The 15169-nt window shown below is 32.6% G+C and overlaps 1 protein-coding gene across 1 annotated transcript in view; it reads left to right on the top strand.

The window, feature by feature from the left end:
* Positions 1-15169, top strand: part of CASK (calcium/calmodulin dependent serine protein kinase) — a 391044-nt gene that overhangs the window by 77072 nt on the left and 298803 nt on the right. The gene's annotated exons all lie outside the window — the stretch shown is intronic.

Below are 15169 nucleotides of genomic sequence, written 5' to 3'. Positions count from 1 at the left end.
CCGATGGTATGGAACATGGGGTGGGAAGGGAGCAAGGGAAAATAATGGCAAAGATATGATAATTGCAGATTCAGAAGAAACAAAGATGTATTTTCTTTAAATTCCTAATTTACTACCTTTAGGAATATGATGTAATAGAACTAGAAGACTCATATATCACCTTTGGCTTTGGCTTAAGTGTATATGTGAGAATTTGAAAGATCAGTACTGTTAGGGCTTACAGGACTTAAAATTTTGTTTCAAGGCATTGATATGGGCGATCATATTTATGAATATTTATACACAATATGTAATCATTTTTAAATTATTTATTTTTTACAGTTTTTTAAGCCACAGTTTCAGGTAGCTATGATTCACATGTGCTAATACTTCAGATGGTACAGTTATTATATTAAGTTTTCTAATTAGCCTGTCTTCTAACTTTAGACTTTTTCACAGTCCAGTAAAAGACATATCCTTCTTTAGTCCTTTCCTTTTTAATCCTAAGAGCAGTGCAGTCAATAGTTTAATTGGAAAAGCTAAGGCAGAGTAGCCTATTTATCTTTTATCCAGTTATCTTAACTTTGGGAAGTAAAAGACCACATAGTATGAGCTCCAGGTTAATCTATTCCTGCAGATTTTTTTTCAGGATCATTACTTTTAAATACTTTTGTAACCCTTTGAATTATTATTATCCACATACTGATTATAAAAGATTCCTAGAGGTTGTTACCCATAAAGAATCACTAACTGATTTTTATAGTGCTTTAATCTTTAAAATCTTTTGATTAGATTTAGAGATTTTCTATCTTATGGTTTCGTACTCTGGAATTGGCTATTACTTTTACATACAAATTATTTTATAAATTTAGCAGAATTTAAAATTTACTTCTAAGCCAGTTTTACAACTAAATTATGTTTTTAAAAACTTTTTAACTGCATTTAAGTTTAATATGCAGTATTTGATTTTTTATACCTCAGTTGCCAACTAAGAAAGAAAATTTCCCTGAGTATTAAGGTAATTTTGTATAAACCTAGTTTTCTCTTAAATGTTCTGATACTGTTGATGAACTTAGTAAGATTCCAGTTTAAAATCACAAGTCTAAATCAATTACTCAGTATACCTATATTGATTTAGTTCAGCAATATACCTAATTCTGAATCTCTTCAGGCTAAAGACATTTTTGGAGAGACAATTACTTTCTCAGTTGGCTGAGGTTGTTTATTGACAGATTTCTTCAGCAAGGGATCTCTGGAGCTACAGTCTCAGACTGCCAGGCTGAACCTCTTTTGGTTGTCACCTCTTAAGAGAGTCAAATGCCAAACTTTAAAAAAAAAAAGAGGAGGTTGGCATGTAGTCAGTGTCTCTCGTTTAAAGCTTACCTCTTTACCTAATATAGTACGTGGGAAATTGTAGCTTGCTCCTTCATTGCTTCGGCATTGCTTTGGCTATATAAATGTCTTCAAGTCTTTTTCTGAAGACAAGGCCAGTTAATTCCATTGATCCTATATGGTAGGGCTACAAACTATAGATATTAAATGATATCCAGTTGACTTTTGCATATTACACATGGCTTTATCTGGTTTTCATCAGAGTTCAGTGTTATTCATATGAAAATGTGCAATTGGTAGTTTATATTTATGGCCCAAAAATGTAGTGTCTCCATCTTCTTTAGCACAGTGACTCACAATGACTAAGAAACAGAATCAAAAATGTCATCTTTATAGCAAAACACCTGACCTAGAGGCAGTAAGAATAAATAGGATGGATTGATTAAGAAATACTGAGGAGACAAATTTGGCAGACTTGGTGATAATTCAGTTGTGAATCTAAAAAGGAAATTGAAGGCACTTTTTTTTTAGCTTAAGCAATTAGCTGGACAGTGATGTAAAAAACCAGATAGAGCATATTGGAAGGGGAAGAATAAATTTGAGATGAATTGAGTTCAATTTTAGATATATTGAAGGTAAGGTACAATAGACACATAAGTGTTGACATCTGACAGGAATTTGGATATATGGGCCTGGAGCTTAAGAGAAGATTTGCTTAGGAGAAAATAGACTTTAGAATAAACCACATATAAATGGCATTTGAAATTATAACAGATGAAAAATTCAAAGATATGGGTTGAGTAAAAAGAAGTGAGTCAGGAACAAAAACTCAAGGAACATCAACACTTAAGGAGAAGGTAGAGAAAGAGGATTTACAAAAGAGAGCAATAATAATGGAGGTGTAGGAGAAAAGCCATAAGAATGTAATATCATGAAATCAAACAATAAAAAATGTTGAGAGAGAAATGACTAAAAAGAAATTTTATCTCTATCTTTTCCTCTTTTTTTTTTTGCAATGGTGTTCCCATACCTTTCTCTGCTCATGTTCACACTAGCTTACTTTATTCTAATTTGAACACATTTTATTCTAAGATATATATAAGAAATGACAAATTATTCATTTCATTCATTATATAAAACCTCTTTGAACAGTGTCCCCCACTCCCAACTTCTTTTAGCTCTTTTCCAGTCACTACAGACAAAACATTGTATCCCCATTGCCCATCCAGGTCGTTTATGAATTGTTAGGGTCCAAAAATGACCTCAATCATGGCTAAGCATAGGAGATTCTGTATTAACAAGAAACATATTTTGAAGCGAAATTTCATGCAACAAAAAGTCATCTATACATTCAAATAGAGATATCTAAATACCTGTATTTACTCTTATATGCTCTTCTAAATAAGCCTGTCTCTCAAGCAACAGATAATTAATTTTACTTTTACTTTTCTTTTTTTTTTAATTATTTAATTTTGTGGTTTACTTGATCTTTGTCATTGCCCTAATGTTTTTTCTTGTTTTCTTAGTGCATTTGTATTTAAATACATTATTGAGTAAAATAGGTTTTGTAATGGGTCACCTGGGAACCTAGCATATCCTGTATTTTTGGATCAGTCATTCTGATGCAAAGACAAATAAAAAGAACACCTACTCTTGAGACTTACAGTTTTATAGTCTCTAGCCATTATTTCTAATATTGTTTTTATAAGAAAGATGTAATAAATTCTAAATACGTAATCCATATGTTAGCTTTTAAAATGAAATATGTACATTAGTTGGAGTCTAGTTATATACGTTTTTACATTTTAAATTCTTATTGCTCTACTGAAGATCTGTTCTCTATTTTTCCCATTGGTATCATAATTCTTTATTCAGCAGGGGTTCTTTTAGACTGCAGGATATCCAGGAACCTTTTAAATCATAAGGAGAATTATATATATTATTATGTATTATACATATTTTTTATATATATATATAAATATTTTTTAAATAAATATAAATATTTTATAAATATTTTATATATATAAATATATATATAAATATATATATAAATATATATATAGAGAGAAAGAGAGAGAGAGTATATATTATTATATATATTAGCATATATATATATATTTCCCCCCCAGGAAGAAAGTCCACAGCTTTTTTTAGATTCCTATGAAGGCATATTATTCCTAAATGGTTCAGAACTACTTCTTTCACATGTACGAAAAAGTCATTGATGCTTATGAATATGACATGAATAAGACATTTCTTTTTAGTGAACTCTGGGTGAATTTATACTATGAAATTACTTCAGATTGCAGGATTTTTCATACTTACATGAACAACTCCATGAATGAAATTCCTTGATTATTATCTTAAACTTTTAATTAATACACATTTTATCTCTTACTCTACTGAGCCACTAATTAAATTTGACTTTTTTATTTTAAAAATAGGTATCAAAATTAATTCAGGTAAATAGTCATAAGGAAATTTAAAGAAGATAAGATGTATAGAACTGGAAACTGAATTGACAGAATTCCGAGATCTTGAAGGGATTCAGTTCTTTATGGTTTAATTTTGAAAGTTCGAAAATGGTGGTTTTATTTTGGAATATTATTAAGTTGTCTTCTGGAAAGAATATAGATTAGGTTCCAGTTTGCTTAGTCTCCAGGAATATCTCACGCTAAAAGTTCCAGATAGCAAATGAGATCAGCAAAATTGGAGGAGTAAAGACCTTTAACAATTTTCATCTCTATAAAAGCAAGGGGAAAACTGGCAAAAATTGTTATAATCAACTTTTTCAGAATGCTGGAAATTAACCAAAGGCTTGTAGCTATCCAGGAAGAATTAGTCAAGGGGAAAAAAAAGGTGATTCTTGATAAGAACAGTGAGCTTGTGGCATTTTAACTTGCCCCATTCCCATTCTCCTCTCTCCAGCTCCAGAATAACCTTGAAAACAAACAGTTCACAATCGTGGTGAAAACCAGGAGCCTGGTTGCCACTAGAGGAGGCAGAACAGAGGTGGAACAGCTTCAAAGCCTCATGCCCAGGAAATTGTCATTATGACCTGTCTGGTAGTTTCCTGGGAGACCATACTTGCAAGGCTTGTCTTTATTTGGCCTGACTTGTAGGTCACCCAAGTCAAAAAATTTCCAAGGGCATTTATTGAAAATTTTTAGAGGCAGTTATTTAACTTCACAGCTGCATGAGGTAAAAGATAACAAAACTCTAACCTAAAAGCTTAAAAATAAAAGCTGGGTAATGAGATGTCTATAGGGGTCTTGAAAAGCTACAACATATCCATGGGGATCAAGAAGACCATGCACATGTGTAGGATTGTACACATGCTCAGGAAAGACCTAAAAAGGCCTTAAGCGTTCAACTCTGGCTGACTTTCAGGCTGTGCAACCAGGAATTAAATGCTAAGGCAGAGTTGTCAACTCCCGGACTGAGTTTTGAAGGTATCTCACACACACACACACACACACACACACACACACACACAAGCACACACACACAACCTGTGAACAAAGACTAAGCTCGCCAAGCAGAATTAATGGCCACAAACAATGAAGAATGCAGACTTTACAGAATTAGTTCCAAAAAGTCACTAAACAAATAAACAGGAGCAAAAATAAATAGCAACAGTAACAACAAATCCTGGAGGCGGGGAGATCTAATTTTCAGAGTTGACACATTTAAAATGTCTAGTCTTCAACGAAAATTTATGAGACATGTAAAGAAACAAGAAAGTATGACTCATTAACAAGGTAAAAAGCAGTAAATAGAAACTATCCCTGAGCAAACCCATATATCGAACTTACTAGAAAAATAGTTTAAGTCAGCTATTTTAAATTCACTCAAAGAAATAAAGGAAACCATGTCTAAAAAGCTAATGCAGAAGTATGAGAATGATATCTCACCATATAGAAACTATGAATAAAGTCATAGAAATTATTTAAAAAGAAAACCAAGTAGAAATTATGGAGTTGAAAATAATGATAAAAATGAAAATTCAGTCTAGGATCTCAACAACAAATTATAACAGGCAACAGAAAGAATTAATATCTTGAAGATAGGTCCATTAAGATTATTTAGTTTGAGAAACAGAAGGGAAAAAATTTAGTGAAATTAGCAGAGCCTCAGACACCTGTGGGATAACAGCAAGCATATCAACATGTGCATAACTGGGTTCCCAGACAAAGAGAAATGGATAGGTGGAATATTTGAATAAATAATGGCCAGAACTTCCCCAAATCTGATGAAAAACATAAATCTACATATCCAAGAAGTTCACAAACTCCAAGTAAGATAAACTCAAGGATACATTGTAATCAAACTGCCAAAAGCAACAGACAGGAGCGTATCTAAAAAACAAGAGAGAAGCAACTCATCACATACAAGGGGTCCTCAATAAGATTAACAGCAGATTTCTCATCAGAAACCATGGAGGCCAGAAGACACTGGGATAACATATTCAAAATTATGAAAGAAGATCGTCTACCAAGAATTCTTTATCCAGCAAAACCATAGCTCAAAAATGAAGGATAAATTAAGACATTCCAAAATAAACAAAAGAGAAAATTCGTCTCTAGCAGACCTGCCCCAAGAATAGTAAAAGTAGTCCTTTAGGCTCAAAAGAAAACACTAGATAGTAACTAAAACCATAAGAGGAAATTAAGAGCACCAGTAGAAGTAATCGCATATATAAATATAAAAAACAGTATAAATGTATTTTTTATTGTAATTTTTTTCTCCTGATGTAAGAGACAACTGCATAAAGTAAAAATTATACATCTGTGTCGATGGGCATAAAAACGTATAAAAATGTAATTGGAATGAAAATGACAGCACAGAGAAGGGAATGGAACTAAATAGAATCAAAGTGCTTATATATTGAGATTAAGTTTATATCAATTGGATCTAGATTATTATAAGATGTTGTTATTCCCAAGTCAAGCAATAAGAAAATGACCCCTCCAAAATAGTAAAAATTATAAAATACAAGAGAATTAAACAGGTATACTACAAAATATCTTTTTAACACAAAAGAAGGCAGTAATAGAGGAATACAGGAACAAAAAAGACATATAAAAACAAGTAGAAAAATATTAAATATAAATTTTACCTTGTCAGTAATTATATTAAATGTAAGTGAATTAAACACTCCAGTTAAAATGCAGAGATTGGGAGAATGGATGAAAAACATGACCCAATTATATGCTGTCTATTGAGACATTGTAGATTCAAAGACATAAATAGGTTGAAAGTAAATGAATAGAAAAAGATGTGCCATGCAAACAGTAACCAGAAGAGATCTGGAGTGGCTATAGTAATATCAGATAACATAGACGTTAAAACAGAAATCATTACTAGAGATAAAGGACATTTTATAATGAATCAAGGGTCCATCCATCAAAAAGTTATAACAATTATATATGCACCTTCAACAGAGCCCCAAAATGCATGAAACAAAAAAGGCAGAATTGAAGGGGAAAATAGACAATTCAACAATAATAATTTGAGACTTTAATGTCCAACTCTCAATTATGGATACAACGACTAGCCTTAAGATCAACAAAGAAAGAGAAGACTTGAACAACACTATAAACCAACTAGACCTAATAGACATGTGTAGAACACCACTCAACAACAGAATACACATTTTTCTCAAGTGCACATAGAACATTAGGTAGGATAGACTATATATTAGTCCATCAAATATGTCTCAATAAATTTAAAAGTATTGAAATCACACAAAGTATCTTCTCTGACCACAAAGGAATTGAATTAGAAATCACAAATATGTGGAAATAAAACCACGTACTACTAAATAGCCAATGGGTCAAAGAAGAAATTGAAAGGAAAAATCAAAAATACTTTGAGATGGGTGAAAACAAAAACACAAAGTACCAAAGTTCATGGGATGCAGCAAAAGCAGTGATTAGAGGGAAATTTATCATTGTAAATGTCTATATGGAAAAAAGGAGAAAGATCTCAAATCAATAACCTAATCTTCTACTTAAAGAAACTAGAAAATAAATCCAAACCCAAAGCAGGCAGCAAGAATGAAATAGTAAAGATGAAAGAAGAAATAAAGAATACAAAGATAGAGAAAATCAATAGAACTAAAAGTTGTTTCTTTGAAAAGACAAAAAATTGAGTGCCCTTTATCTAGACTGATCAATAAAAAAGAGATATTATTTAAATAAAATCAGGAATGAAGAAGGGTACATTACTATTGACATTACAAAAAGGATTGTAAGAGAATACTACAATTTTGTTCCAACAGATTAGTTAACCTAGATGAAATAGACTAATTTCTAGAAAAAGGGAAATTACCAAAACTGATTCAAGAAGAAATGGAATATCTTAATGGACCTTTAATAAGCAGAGACTGAAACTGTAATCCAAAACTTCTATGAAGAAGAGTTCAGGCCCAGGTGACTTTTGGTGACTTGTACTATACATTTAAAGAAATAATGTCATTCCTTCACCAATTTTTCTAAAAAATTAGGAGGAACACTTTTTAACTTAGTCCGTGAGGGCTAATACCAAAACTAAATGAAGACACCACAAGAAAAGAAAAATACAAAGCGGTTTCACTTTTGAATACAAACACACTTGTCCTCAAGAAGATACTAGCAGACCAAATCCAGCAACATACAAAATGTTTTATAGTCTTTCAAAAAGTTAAAGACAGAGTTACCATATGACCCAGGAGTTTTACTCTTAGGCCTATATCCAAGAGAAATAAAACATGTCCACATAAAACCTTGTATATGAATATTCATAGCAGCATTATTCATAATAGCCAAGAAGTGGAACTTAAATGTCTATCAGCTGATGAAGTTAAACAAAATATGGTATAGCCATACAATGAAACATTTATGCAGCCATAAAAAGAAATGGAATGCTGATATAAGCTACAATATAGATGAACCTTGAATACATTATGCTAAGTGAAAAGCTAGTCATAAGAGATCACATATTGTATATTCCATTCATATGAAATGTCAAGAATAAATAAATCTATAGTGACAGAAGAAAGAATAGTGGCTGTCAGGGTCTGGAGAAAGGCAAGAATGGAGAGTATCTTCTAATGGATATGGGATTTCTTTTTGAAGTGATTAAATGTTCAGAAATTGAATGTGGTGATTGCATGACTGTGGATACACTAAAATCCATTAAATTGTACCTTTTGTGGGCAAATTATATGATATGTTAGTTATATCTCAAAAAAAAGATATTTTTAAAGTATTATATACTGTGAGTTAATGAGGTTTATCCTAGAAATGCATGCTTGGTTGAACATTTTAAAAAATTGAATGTAATATAGATTATTAATAGAATGCTGGATAAAATCACACAATCATCTCAATAGATACAGAAAAAGCATTTAACAAAATCCAACACCCTTTCATAATAAAAACATTCAATAAAACTGTGAATAGAAAACTTCTTCAACATGATAAAAAGCATCTAAAAAAAAAACAATGGCTAACTTCATATTTAATAGAATAAGATCGAATGCTTTCCCCTTAAGATCAGGAATAAGACAAAGATGTTTGCTCTTGGCACTTTTATTCAGCATTGTACTGATAATTTTAATCAGGCAAATTATGTAAAAAAAAAAAAAAGGCATCCAGATTGGAAAGGAAGAAACAAAACTTCTGTTCACAGAGGACGTGATCATGTATTTAGAACATCCTAAGGAATCCACAACAACTATTTGATATAATAAATGTGTTTAGAAAGATTGCAGGATAGGATCACTGTATAGAAATCAGTTGTATATCTGTACATCAGCTGTGAAAAATCTAAAAATGAGATTATGGGGAAACAGTTCCACTTAACATAGCATTGAAAAGAATAAAATACTTAGGATTATATTCAACCAAGGAAGTATAGTACTTGCAAATTGAAAAGTATAAAATATAATTGAAAAAAATTAAGGATATATGTAGTATATGCAAAGGCCTTCCATGTTCATCAGTCAGAAGACTTAATCTTATTAAGATGGCAGTACTTGCTAAATTGATTAACAGAGTCAATGCAATCCCTGTCAAAATCCTTACCATCATTTTTGCAGAAATTGACACGCTGATCTTAAAATTCACATAGAAAAGCGAGGGATTCCAAATAGCCATAACAATATTGAGAGAAAATGGACAAAGTTGGAGGACTCACATTTACTGATTTCAAAATTTCCTGCAAAGCTACATTAATACACATAGTGTGGTACTGGTATAACGATTTACATATAGATCAATGAAATTGAATTAAGAGTTCAGTAATAAATCATACACTTACATTCAAATGATTTTCAACAGCAGTGCCAAGATAGCTCAATAGAGAAAGAATAGTCTCTTTAAAACAGCGGTATTAGGACAACTGAACAAATGCATGAAGATGGACCTCTTCTGCATATTATATATGAAAATTAACTCAAAATAGATCAGTGATCTAAATGTAAGTTAAAACTATAAAACTTTTAGAAGAAACAGGCATAAATCATGACCTTGGATTAAGCATTGGTTTTATAGATATGAAAACTAGAGCACAAGCAATCAAAGAAAAAAAATGGATAATTTGGACTTCAAAATTAAAAATGTTTTTCCTTCAAAAGACACTATTAAGACAATCAAAAGATAAGACAGAATGGAAGAAAATATTTTCAAATCATATGTCTGATAAGGGTCTAGTATCCCAAATAGACAAAGAACTCTTAAAAGCCAACAGTAAAGAACTCAATTAAAAAAAAATAGTTTCGAATAGACATTTTTCTTCAAAAAAGGTTTACAGATGATCAATAAACATGTCAAAAAATGTTCAGCATCATTGGTCATTAGGGAAATGGAAATAACAACCATAATGAGATACCACTTTACACCCTCTAGGACGGCTATACACAAAGAGACAAACAATAACATTTGTTAGAAAGGCTGTGGAGAAATTGGAACCCTCATACATTGCTGGCAGGAACGTAAAATGGTGCAGCTACTGTGGGAAACAGTTTGGCAGTTTCTTAAAAGTTAAACATACAGTTACCCTATGACCTAGCAATACCATACCTAGGTATATACCCAAGTGTATTGAAAATGTGTTCACTCAAAACTGGTACACAGATGTTCACAGCAACATTATTCATTGTAGGCAAAATGTGGAAATGAACCAAATATTCATCAACTGATGAATGGATAAACAATGGAATATTACTTACAGTGGAATATTATTCCACTCTAGAAAGGAATGAAGGCTACACAAGGCTGATTCAATATTCTAAAATCAATTACTGTAATCCATCATGTCAACAGGCTAAAGAAGAAAATTCACTTGACCATATCAATAGAGGCAGGAAAATAATTTGACAAAATCCAACACCTATTCATGATAAAATCTTTTGGAAAACTAAGAATAGAGGGGAAATTCTTCACCTTAATAAAGAACATATGCAAATAATACTACCACTAACATTATACTTAATGGTGTGAAACTAGTTGCTTTCTTTTTAAAATTGTGAACAAGGCAAGGAAGTCTGCGCTCACCACTCCTATTCGACATCCTATGTAGAAGTCCCAGCTAATGCAATTAGGATGAGGAAATAAAAGCTATACGGATTTGGAAGGAAGAAAGAAAACTGCCTTTGTTGTCAGATGATATGATTGTCTATGTAGGAAATCCCAAAAAATCTACAACAAAAAAACTCCTGATAAGTGATTATAGCAAGATTTCAGGAAACAGGGTTAATATACTAAAGTCGATTGTTTCTCTATATACCAGCAATGAGCAATTGTAACTTGAAATTTAAAATATAACACCATTACAGTAACACCAAAAATATTGAAATACTTATGTATAAATTTAATACAATGTGTACAAGTTCTATACAAAGAAAACTACAAACTGATGAAAGAAATCAAAGAAGATAAACATAAGTGGAAAGATATTCCATGTTCATGGATAGGAAGACTTACTTCTCAATTTGATACTATAGATTCAATGCAGTCCCATTCAGTTAGCAAATTCATGGATATTAATAAACTGATTCTAAAGTTTTTATGGAAAGACAAAAGACCCAGAATAACCACAAAGAACAGAGTTGGTGGGCTTACACTATATCCATTTCAATACTTACTTTAAAGCTACAGTAATGAAGACAGTGTAATATTTATGAAAGAATAAGCAAAAGAACCATAGACTAGAAAAGAGAGCCCAGAAATAGATCCACACGAATGTAGTCAACTGATATTTAACAAAGTAGCAAAGTCAATCCAATGGAAAAGGGATAGTCTTTTCAATAAACGGTGCTGATACAACTGGACATTCACTTGCAAAAAAATGAATCTAGAATAGACTTTACGTCATTCAGAAAAACTTATTCCAAATGCTTTTCCTTTTAGAATGAGAACAAGACAAGGATGTTCACTCTCACCGTTTTTATTCAGCCTAGTGCTGAAAGTCATCACAATAAAGCAGGAACAGGAAATATAAGCATATAAATTGGAAAGAAGAAATGATACTGTTTCTATTTGCAGATGACATGAAAGTCTATGTACAAAATTCCAAGAATCTACAAAAAAAAAACTCCTATAACTAATAAATGAGTTCATCAATGATATGAGAGAAACATACCAAAATCAATTGTATTTCTGTATATCTATGTAATAGCAAGAACACCTGGAAACCACAGTTAAAAACAATATTATTTGCAATTACCCAAAACAAAATGAAATTCTTAGGTACAAATCCTATGAAATACGTAGAAGCCTTACATGGTAAAAACTACAAAATTCTGATGAAAGAAATCAAAATCTAAATAAGTGGAGAGATGTACTCTGTTCATGGATTGGAATAATCAACATAGTAAAGATGTCATTTGTCCCCCAAATTTATAGGTTTGCTCCAGTTCTATTTAAAATCACAGGAAGACATGTGGATATAGAAAACTCATGCTAAAATATATATGGAAATGTAAAAGAACACAAATAGTTAAAATAATTTTGAAAAAGTGTAATAAAGTGAGAAGAATCATTCTACCTCATTTTAAGGCTCATATAGCTGTAAGAATTAATATAGTGTGGTACTGGCAAAGAGACACATAGATTGATGAAACAGATTAGATTGCCCAGAAGTAGCCCCACACAAGTTCAGCCCACTGATTTTTGACAAAGGTTCAAACCCAATTCAATGAAGAAAGGGTAGTGTGTTTTAACAAATGGTAGTAAAACAATTGGACATCCATAGACCAAAAATTGAACCTAAGCCTAAATCGCACATCTTATATACAAATTAAAGTGGATCATAGAATGACATCAGAAGCATGGTGGAGTAAGGGATCTCCCCGGATCTCACCCCTTGAAATAACAATAAGCTAAACATCTAAATCTCAACAAATAATACCTAACCTGCACACAAGCCAGTCTGAGTGAGTGATCTGTGCATAAGAGCTTCCAAAGGTCAGAAACGTGCGAGTCTGGGGGATAGATTGGGTGGAACAGAGAAACTGCCACATGTATCCAGAGCTCCCTGAAGGAGGAGGAGGAAGGGAGAGTTTGCGGCTGGTCCACTGACCAGCCCTTCCTGAAGGATCAGCGAATTCCACGCAGCAGAGCCCAGAGATCAGGGCAGAAAGCAAAATGGGGACTAACTGCAGGGGGGCAACAGTTGTGTCTTAGCAGCTGCCATTGCAAAGCAAAAGGTTGAGACATGGAGCCTAGCAGCAACCCCCACCCAGAGCTTCTTATCCTCCTAGACTAGCACCGTGGAGACCCAGGGGAATTTGCACAACAATTATTGAGGGGAAAAAAAACATGACTGGTACCACAGACAGATGCTGGGACTGAACGCAGTCAATAGTGGTTTGAAGCATTATTAGCCTCAAAGAAGAGATCTAAGAGGCTTAGATGCCAAAAACTGGAATTCAAAAGAAAACCCCTTAAAACAGGCTAAAGAGAGATGTCTGTATAATAAATCTTTCTGGGGGGCGGGGGCGTGAAGGCAGAGCATACCCCATTAATGCTCAGTGGAGAAATAATACATTAAACACCATGAATAACAATGGTGATAAGGCAGCTCAGAAAGAAAGAGAAAAACCTCCAGAAAATAAGCTTAAAGACATAGAAATATGTGATTAAATGACAGAGAGTTCAGGATGGCACTCCTGAAAATAACTCAAATGAGATGCAAGAAAATCTGATCGATAATTCCAAGAAATTAGAATCAAAATAGGCCAACGAAAGTGAGTATTTTTGTAAGGAGATTGAAACTTTGAAAAAGAACCAAATAAAACTTCTGAAGATGAAGAACATATTAAAAGAGATGAAATATGAAAGAGCAAGATTAGGATTAGAGCTGACCCAATGAAGGAGAAAATCAGTGTCGAAGACAGAAATCTAAAAATGACTCATAAGGAAGAAGAGAGAGACCTGAGAATGAAAAAAAAAAAAGCCTGAAAGAGCTATACAAGAACTATCTGACACCATTAGGAGAAGCAACATAATAATAATGGGTATACCAGAAGGAGAAGAGAAGGAGAAAGGAACAGAGAGCATATTCAAACAAATAATTGACAAGAATTACCCAAATCTAAGGAATGAGCTGGATCTGTGAATCCAAGAAGCTGACAAAACACCCAGTTATCCCAATGCAAAAAGCCTTCTCCAACACACATTATATTAAAATTATCAAAAATTAATGACAAAGTATTCTCAAGGCAGCCAGGGAAAAGAAAACAATAACTTGTAAAGGAAAACCCATTAGACTATCTTTAGACTTCTCAGCACAAACCTTACAAGCAAGAAATCAGTGGAACCAAATATTCAAACTTTAAGTGAAAAGAATTACCAACCAAGAATAACGTATCCAGCAAAGCTCTCCTTTACATATGAAGGAGAAACATAGACCTTTACAGATGTAGAAAAGTTGAGGCAATTCTCCTCTATGAGACCTGCATTACAGGAAATACTGAAGGGCATCAGCCCACTTGGAGCAAAATGACAGAAAAAATACATAACTATGAATAAGACAACTAGCAGGCAGATATAAGTAGGATACTGCAACCCTTACCAGGAACAGGGTATTATAAGCTTAAACATTAAGAAAATAATTGCTATTTTAAGTTAGAAATGAATGTTTGGCATGTATAGGGACAATTTGATACAACAGAGACAGAAAAAGGGAGTAAAGATCCAAATTTGCAAAGGGGAATGAAGATAAAGCACACACAAGAAAATGGACTACTGTGTGTGTGTATATATATATATATATATATAAGTATATATATATATCATATATAATGTACATACCTCTACATATACTCTTACATATGTCATGATATATGTGTGATGATATGTGTGACAGTGGTGGTGTGTGTGATGTGTATATAATATATATATATATATATATATATATAAACTATCCTTTACATAATCTTAATGGTAACCACACACCAAAGATCAAAAATACATAACATGAAACAAGAAGGACCAGAGGGAAAATCCACAAAACCCCACCAAATTAAATTAACAGACAGAAACACAAAGACAAGGAAAGAATGGAAATGCTGAGCTACCAGAAAGCAAAAGATATAATGACTGTAGGAAAACCTCATATTTCAATAATTACCTTAATGTAAATGAACTAAACTCACCAATAAAATGGCACAGAGTTGCAAATTAGATCAAAGACCAAAACCCAACTATGTGCTGCCTTCAGGAAACACATCTCAGCTACAAGGATAAACATAGACTCAAACTGAAAGCGTGGAAAATGATGATCCAAGCAAATGGCATCCAAAGAAAAGTGGGTATAGCAGTAATTACATCGGAAGAAAAAGACTTCAAGATAAAAAAAAAAGGTAAATAGA

This window comes from Pteropus medius, unplaced genomic scaffold, assembly GCF_902729225.1.
Source record: "Pteropus medius unplaced genomic scaffold, Ma_sr-lr_union100, whole genome shotgun sequence".
Classification (NCBI taxonomy): Eukaryota; Metazoa; Chordata; class Mammalia; order Chiroptera; family Pteropodidae; genus Pteropus; species Pteropus medius.
Note: the sequence above shows the minus strand (reverse complement) of the source record. Positions and strands in the feature narration are given on the sequence as shown.